Source organism: Neolamprologus brichardi, chromosome 16 (assembly GCF_056152115.1).
Source record: "Neolamprologus brichardi isolate AB-2024 chromosome 16, ASM5615211v1, whole genome shotgun sequence".
Lineage (NCBI taxonomy): Eukaryota > Metazoa > Chordata > Actinopteri > Cichliformes > Cichlidae > Neolamprologus > Neolamprologus brichardi.
The window spans coordinates 26,697,187-26,705,405 of NC_142119.1; positions in this window are offsets into that span (position 1 = coordinate 26,697,187).

Here is an 8,219-nt window from a genome sequence, read left to right on the forward strand (position 1 = left end):
TTGCAAATCCTTCTCAATTTTGTCTTTCAGTTACTAACTCAACTTTTGAGTCAAATTGGTGAATTCAATCTAAGTACATTATATGTACTGATCAGCCTTTCTGGCTCCTAATATGTCAAAATGCCTATTCAGCATTTCTGTCGCATTAGATTATACAAGCCTGTTGTTGGTAGTCAGTTAGTTAGTTGGTACTTATTAATCAAAAGGTTAAGAGCAGCTTTTATAAGAACAGTGCAGTCACTGTTTTGCGTTCCTGTAAGGATTTTCAGGGAGTAATACTTGAACAATCCCATTGTTGTGCCAAAGCTAGTTTACCGCTCACAGACACTTTGACTGGAGGTGATTATACCCTCTCAGAATCACCTGACTCACACATGGGGGCCACCGGGTGCCCTGACTCTCTGCTGTACAGCCCAGGTGAATCATTATGCACACCAAACAGATTCTCTCTCTGTGACTCAGAGCAATTTTACCTGTTTCTGGATAATTATTACTAACCTTCATCCTTTCCTGATAAAAATGATAAAGCAGTAAATATCACAGCTACAGCACGAGTGTTTGCTAAGACGTAAAGCCTTTATTAGATGTGTTAAACACACATCTAATGTGGGTCAGTACATGTCCCAAAGAGAAAAAAGCAGTTCTGAACTTAACAAAGGGGGCTTGCTGAGGATATGCAGCACTAAACCACAATTAAACTCACTGCTTTTTAAACTACATAACAACAGTGGAAGAACTACTCTTTGAGACAGCCGACTATGCTTACTGTCTGCATGAACAAAGAGAACAAAACATCCATTTGGTTATCAAGATCCCCAAACGGACTGGGGGGAAGGGACAGGTAAGACCTGCTGTTCTTGACCCCATCTATGGACTCAGCCAGCTGATTTGGTCCTTTGGTGTTGGTGCAGATGAGGTCTGAGATTTTGCATTAAAAAATTGACTGTGGTTAGGTAAAAGAGAGTCAAAACACTCCCTTTTAGCTCTTTAAGTTACAAGTTAACAGTAAAAAAAAAAAAAAAAAAGGATTCGTTCTAAAAATCACACTTTTGAAATGGGGATTTGTTTTCTTTAAATCTTCAGGCTTTCAATGTCAGTTTCAGGAAGGCATTTGGATACATTATTTCATCACAGTTTATATCTGCATTTAAAAAAGTTTTATCCTAGAAAAATCCTACATACCAAGTGGAATACCAGGCATACCAGGAAGGGGCCGATGATCAGCTGAGCTATGAAATGTATACTAAACGTTTGCTTTAATGGTGAAATTATGTTTATCTATAGAAGCATGTTTACTCCTCTCTCTGTTTTTTTTTTTTATCATGTAAAATTTATAAAAGGCAGGAAGAATACCCAGTGTTTAAGCATCTGTTTAGTGCTTTATTTTACAAGCTTTAGAGCTCTTCTTTACAAGCTATGCCCCCACATCCTGCTCTTGCAGTGCGTGGTCCACGGAAGTAAAGATCAGTGGACACAAATGACCACATGCAGTAGCACCATCAGAGAGGGCCAGAGCAATATATACTTCATGCATGAAAGCCATGGGCTGCACTTAAAAGGTACCAAGTCATGTGACCATTTCAGATCTGTCGATTGGCCCTGTTATATAAACGTCTGGTTAGTTGTGAAAATAAAGCGTCACACGTGAGGAACTGTGTTTTTGAAAGGTTAATTGGAGATAGAGTCTATGATGAGGCCCCCAACCCCCACTGGTGGGAAAGACCTCAGGCAAAGTCATTCAGGTCAGGTGAAGGATCCTTTTGTAGCCTCGTGTCAAATAATGGACAAGTCGGGATTGAACGCATGTGATGGAGGTCCCAGTGATGGGGGATGACTGATGATCCTCTCTATAGCCACAGGCTGTTAGTCACAACCAGACCATGCTAATCACTTAACTGGAGCTGCTTTGATTATGTAAAAAACCTCCACCCATAAATTGATGAGTAAACAGTGCAGCTAAACAACAAGCGCGATGAACCCTGGGTTATCGTCAGCTGGAAATATCACTGGTGTCTGACCTACAAATACTATGTTGTGTTAACTAAGAGCAGGTTTGAAATCTGTGAAATTAGCACAGTTTATATGATAGTGAAAACTGAATATATTACTAATGATAATACCAAGTCATTCGCTTACCTGGTATGCAAAAGTAATACTATAAAATTAGGCCTAAAGACAAATCAAAAACCAAAATTGACCAAACTTAAGTGAACAAAGACATGAAAGTCCTAAAAGTAAGCTTTTATGATGTTTTCTCTTTTTTCTGTGTGAATGGTCACGGTCATCCAGGGAACAAAGCAACAGGAAGATGGGAGTTAGGTAAAATTAATTGAATCAGAGATAGTTTAGCCAAGATGGATGGCCAAATGAAAGCAAAGACATTGAAGTAAAAATGGATCATCTAACAATATCAAACAAAGGTGATTCGATCTTTATTGTATCACACTCGCAGGCAGCATCACCTAAATGTGTAAATATGGTCGATGACAAATCCTGTTGTAGCTTTTATCGAATTATGGTACTGATCCTTGAACTTCACAGAGTCGGCCGGTCTCCAACACAACGCATTACTCACAGCAATGTCAGCAACTCCTGCTGTTTTATAAAAGAGATGAAGGGACAAAAATATCCTTTAAGCGAAAACGATTTAGTTGATGTTATTATAATTGATTTTGTTACAATAAAATGTCATCACTTTATTCTGGATTTTTTCATAGCAAGCTTTACATAAACAGAAGGTTATTCAAATTTTTAGGAGATCAGCAATTTTCTGTTTCATCAAAAAAAAAAAATGCTATAAAGTTACAGTACTGTTGAAAAAGGTTTAAGTTACCTCTCATTACTTTTTCCAAGGAGCCAGACTGTCTTGACTAAGTAGTCTTGAGCAGGAGTTCTCTGGGCTTTCTGAAAGTTATCCAAAGTTTGTCTTTTGCCATTGGCTGCTTTTTTTTGCACCTGACCATTTTCAGAAGTGTTTTTTTTTTTTTATTTGTTAAGTCATTAAACACTCGCCTATCAAGCATAAAACCAGCACCCAACTCAAGGGAGGAACCAGTGTTGTGTCTACACAGAACTCACAACTTAACGTAAAACAAAGCTTGCCAGGCATAAAATAGTAGTTTTACACCAACAAGGTAATTTCCAAACAGCTGTTAGCTGGAAATTTGGCACATTTCAATATGGTGTCCTTAAAAAAACTCTGAGGAAACTTGACAGGTGAATCGTTTCTGTAAGTCATGTCCTTAAGAAAAAGAAAAGGCAAAAATAAAGAAAGCAGGGAGTAAAGGCTGAGGTATGCTAATTACACAAGACCTGGACTGAAAATCGGTGGCAACAGGTCTGATGGAGAAATGAATCTACATTTGAAAATTTTGGTTCAAAATGTCATCAATATGTGCAAAGGAGCTCAGGTAAGAGAGTTAGAGACAGAAGTTAAATAGTGAGTGTCTCAAACTATTTGTAAAACACGGTGGGGGCTCAGTCGTGGTTTAGGACTGCACTTCAGCCTGCAATGTTGGAGATCTTGTCAAAATTGATGGAATTATGAACACATAAAAATACTTTTTAGCATGACAATGATCCCAAAAACACTGCCAATGCAGTAAAAGCATATCTGGATAGGGAACACTATTGGGACACTTTCCATCATGGATTGACCTCCCCAGTACTCTCACCTCAACATGATTGACCATTTTGGAATCATATTTACAAAGAACAGCATACAAGGCTGAATGTTCTTCAACAGGCTTGGAGAACTATTCCTGAAACTACTTAAACAAGAAAGTTTACCTACAAAGTTCAGACTGTGTTGAAGAATAAAGGCTGCCATACCAAATATTGACTTTCAAATTTGTTTGACTTGTGGAACCACTGTTTTTGCCTTATATACTGTATTTCCATGTATGTTTGCACATCTTTCAATAGATCAGTAAACCTATTACTAATTTTTCTAGCAAAATACAAAGAAATGATAGTGACTCAAAACATTTGCACAATACTGTATAATTGAAATTCATCTGCTCCTGATCTAAACAGTAAAATCAATTATAGAAAAAAAATGCAGGATGTAACATTCATTCCAAGCAAGCAAATGCCTAATGGGGTTATCATTATCTTAGCTTGTGAGCATGTTAATGTTAGCTAATTAGGAAAAAAAAACAGACTTCCCCTGCTCAAGATGAAAGCAATGCCATTCATTTTGCAGATACTCATTTATAAAATCAATCTGATAGCCTGATTTTATCAGGCAAAAACAAATAATCTAATGGACTCAATGGCTGATAGTGGCGCTGGGATAGATCCCTGCTGCTTGTGTAGCTAAAGATAAAGATACAAATGAGTGTTAAAGTTTAAAGCCTGACAGCCAGTAGGCTTTTAGTTAAGGGGGGGGGGGGGGGGGGGGAGAATTTCAGAAAGACATTCCTCGCTGTGATTAATTTGACATAATAAGCCTCACTAACAGCTATTATTGGAGCTAAAGTCCAAGCATCAGGATGTCCCAATATCACCACAAGCATTCCTCAGAGAATACTTGCACCCCAAATGCATACCATACCTTCCCTGAGTTTGAGGAATGAGAGCCAACTCACTCTTCCCATGCTCCCCCCCACACTGTCCATTTCCTGTTTGTTTATAGAGCCTTGTGTTTCAGTACTCCCACAATATGTGACTTAATTGCTTTAAGAATCCTAGAATTTTTTTTCATTGATCCAAAAAGAGAAAAACTACAGGGTTACATCAGTAATGAAATACAAACATAGCAAAGGTATTTTGTCATGGTATTTTTTTTATTGTTCGTTGTTTGTTTCTCAGGACCAGATTCTCTCAGATGCCAGAGTATTATGGTTTGTGCGCCTAACGCTGACTCACTGGTCATTCAGAGCCTGAGAAAACAGGCAAGGTACATTCCTCTGCATAGCCTGACCTCCAGACTGATGCAGAGACTTCTTGGGAATTCATTTTGTTCAGCTGTGCATGAATCACAGGCAGCTCAGCACTTAGATTGCCCCCTCGAAGGGTTGCATCACTAATCAGTGAGAATTACCATATATGTTCAGAACTGGTCATATTAGCAGTTGGTGTGTAACAAGTAAGCAAAATAACCAAACTTTATAACCATAAGCTTGAAGCTGCATTTAATAAAGTATTTAAATCAGCAGTTAAAGATTGAAGAGACTAAGCATGTAAAAGATCAACTAATAAAAGTGAGATCTTCAGGTTAGCTGATAAACTATTGCAGTTAATTCAATCTCAGGGCTGTGATCTCAAAAGACCCGACCCTTACTCATACTCTTCTGTGTATGAGGACCTCAGGTAAAGAAAAGTTCAAAAGTTCAGTTTATCATGGATTACCTCTTTATCTTTAAGAAGAGACAATAAAAACACACTGCGGTTAAACTGTAACAAAACAGAGGAGCTAAACAACCATAGTTTGAAGTTTTGGTCTGCACCCAGAAGTAGTAGATGAAAAGTAGTGGGTCTAAAATTGACCCCTGTTGGACTCCATAGTTAAGAATAAGCTGGTATTTCCTTAAACATCACAAAAGATTAATTTAAACAAAGAGGTCCAACCCAATCTGAGACTATTCAAGAGATTAACATGCCATACTATGTCTAACACTGTTCTCTGGTATTTCAATTCAGTTTTATTTATTTATTTTATCACAACAGTTGCCTCAAGACGCTTTATATTGTAAGGAACAGGTAACCACTAACCTCGACTTCTGGTCAGTGGTTCTTTCTACAATTTTATGTTAAATGTATTTATATTTATTATTAATTTTCTATCATTAAATGTTCAATTTATCTTGTAATTTTATACATTTATATATATGTATGCTGAGGTGTTTCCTCTTGCCTATATGGCACTGTGTTGGAATGTGAGGGGTCCAGGGGATGGGAGGATGTTGATGATCTTAATGTACACAGCTGTATTTTGGTCTTGAGTTGATACAATATATAGGGGGAAAGGATATGAGGAAACACCTGGAAGGCAGGATAAACTTAAACATAAACTACACTACAATCTTGAAACTGAAAACTAAGAATATTCTACTTAGTTGTTTAAACTATTCAGTTTTTATACCAGGTCTCTTTAAGATATGAAATATCACATGTTTAAATCATTGGGAAAGGTGTTTCTGTTTAAGATGTGTACGATATAAAGTTGAGCAGATGATGACTTTAACTGAGAAATGGTTTTTAGTAAATCAGACAGTGGGCACAAGGTCCCACAGAGGAGCTGTGGCAAAGGATTTGACACCTGATGTTGTCAGTCTTACTTCAAATAATAATAGTACTAATTCTTAAGATAAGGCCACGGATGGGCAAACTGTGCATTGATATAACTGACATTTTTGTTTTTGTTGCATTTTGTATGAAAATGATTGATTGATACAAAATACTAATGGCGTTTTATTTTGAAACTTCTCCGCTTCCCATAAATGCAACTCACTGACATGTTTTATGGCCCCATCACATTCATTAATTCCAAGCAAAAGCCAAGATAACCCCAGTTCATGTAAAGCTGATGGAGTTCCTAACATCAACTATTCCAAATAGACTGAAGTGGATTTTTTGGAGGTGTCATTTCAGGGGCGGTGGGGATCTGAAGACACCTGCTTCCACCAGAAACAACAAAGAGGGTTTATTCTGGGGGTAGTGGGTAGTGACAGAGGGGATGGTTCAATCTAATTACAGACTCTGGGGAGATGACTTCATTGAGATGACGCCCAGCCCTAGAGGGAGTGGGGTTTTTTTTCTGTATCTCCCATCACACCAGGGACAGGCCTGCCTAATAATTGTAGGATAGTCTGGACTGCACCTTTAACTTGCACAATAATTAAAAAGTGGACTCCAGTTCACTGCAAGATGATCTTGTGAGTTAAGCAGTTTCTCTAGTGTTTGTGCTATTCTAAATCCCATCTTTTAGGCTTACAATTGTGCTTCAGCACCTCAGTAATTGGTATGGCCCAGAGTGCATTAGTTTGCTGGGAATTTTTTTTATGGTTTGAACATCAATTTTCCACAAGGGAGGGGGGGAGGGTGCAAAGATGGGATGCTGACAGGCTTTCCTCAGGCACTACCATGCTCATAACCAAATTATAAGCCCATGCACGTCATTCTTCCGCTCATTCCCAGGGCAATCGACAGCATCTGACAGTGGGCTAATGAGCCACAGAGTCCTATCTGTAGCTGAGATCAGCTGCCATTAGCAATTGTGATGGCCCCCTTTTCAATTTTCTTAGAATTGACACTAATGAAAGAAGAGGCAGGAAATGACATCCGTGTTTAGGCCGTCATTACTGTAAAGTAGATAGAACTGACAAAAAGAGTAAAAGCATGTGGAGAAGTGAATCTATATAACCATACAAGTGCAGTGATGGGCCTGCAGGCAGATGTAGGATCTATTAACTGAAATTGCCAGGATTAGTGTATACATGTCACATGGAGATAAACTGCTGTTCCCATCACACATCAGTCCATCAGCCACTTAAGAGCTCTTTCTAACCATAATGGAGTGCACACAGACAGAAAAAGTAGCCTGGAAGAAACTTTGACTTTTCTATGAGTGTAACGAAACACTAGGAGGGACACAACAGCCTCATAGGAAAAAATAGTGTATAAAATTTAATTAAATGCATGCAAAACACACCAGAATGGCTACTAATGTGTTACAGTGTATGTAAATGGTACAGGAACGGGGCTTCATGTGTTTTACTACAGTAGTTTGAGTACACAAGGATCAGTACTAATTCTTTTAGTCTGAAGGTAAACTGTAATCATCTGTAATCTACCTTAATATCATTAGTGTTCAGTAATGTCCCTGTGAAACTATGTTAAATAGATAAGACGTCAGTCGCAGCTCTTCATATATTGCAGCGCCATCTAGTGTCCTTAAAGGAACATAAAGTTATAACAGGGGTATATTTCCTATCAGATAGCTCCTGATAAGTTATTATTGTACCACAACATCGTGATTTTAGCTTGCCTGAGAAGTTTTCCAGAGGAAATTATTAAGTTTTTTTTTTTTTCTTTTAAAGAAGAAAAAAAAGATAATTCCACTGATGTAGATGTTAGTACTGGTTGACATGCAGTTATCATTCATACCATGCAGTGAAAAGATACAAGGACTCAGAGCTTATAGCTTTAGGAGCGGGGTCCTAAAGCTATAATAAAGCTACCTGTTCCTGAACTGGCTGCTTTGTTATTTTGCCATG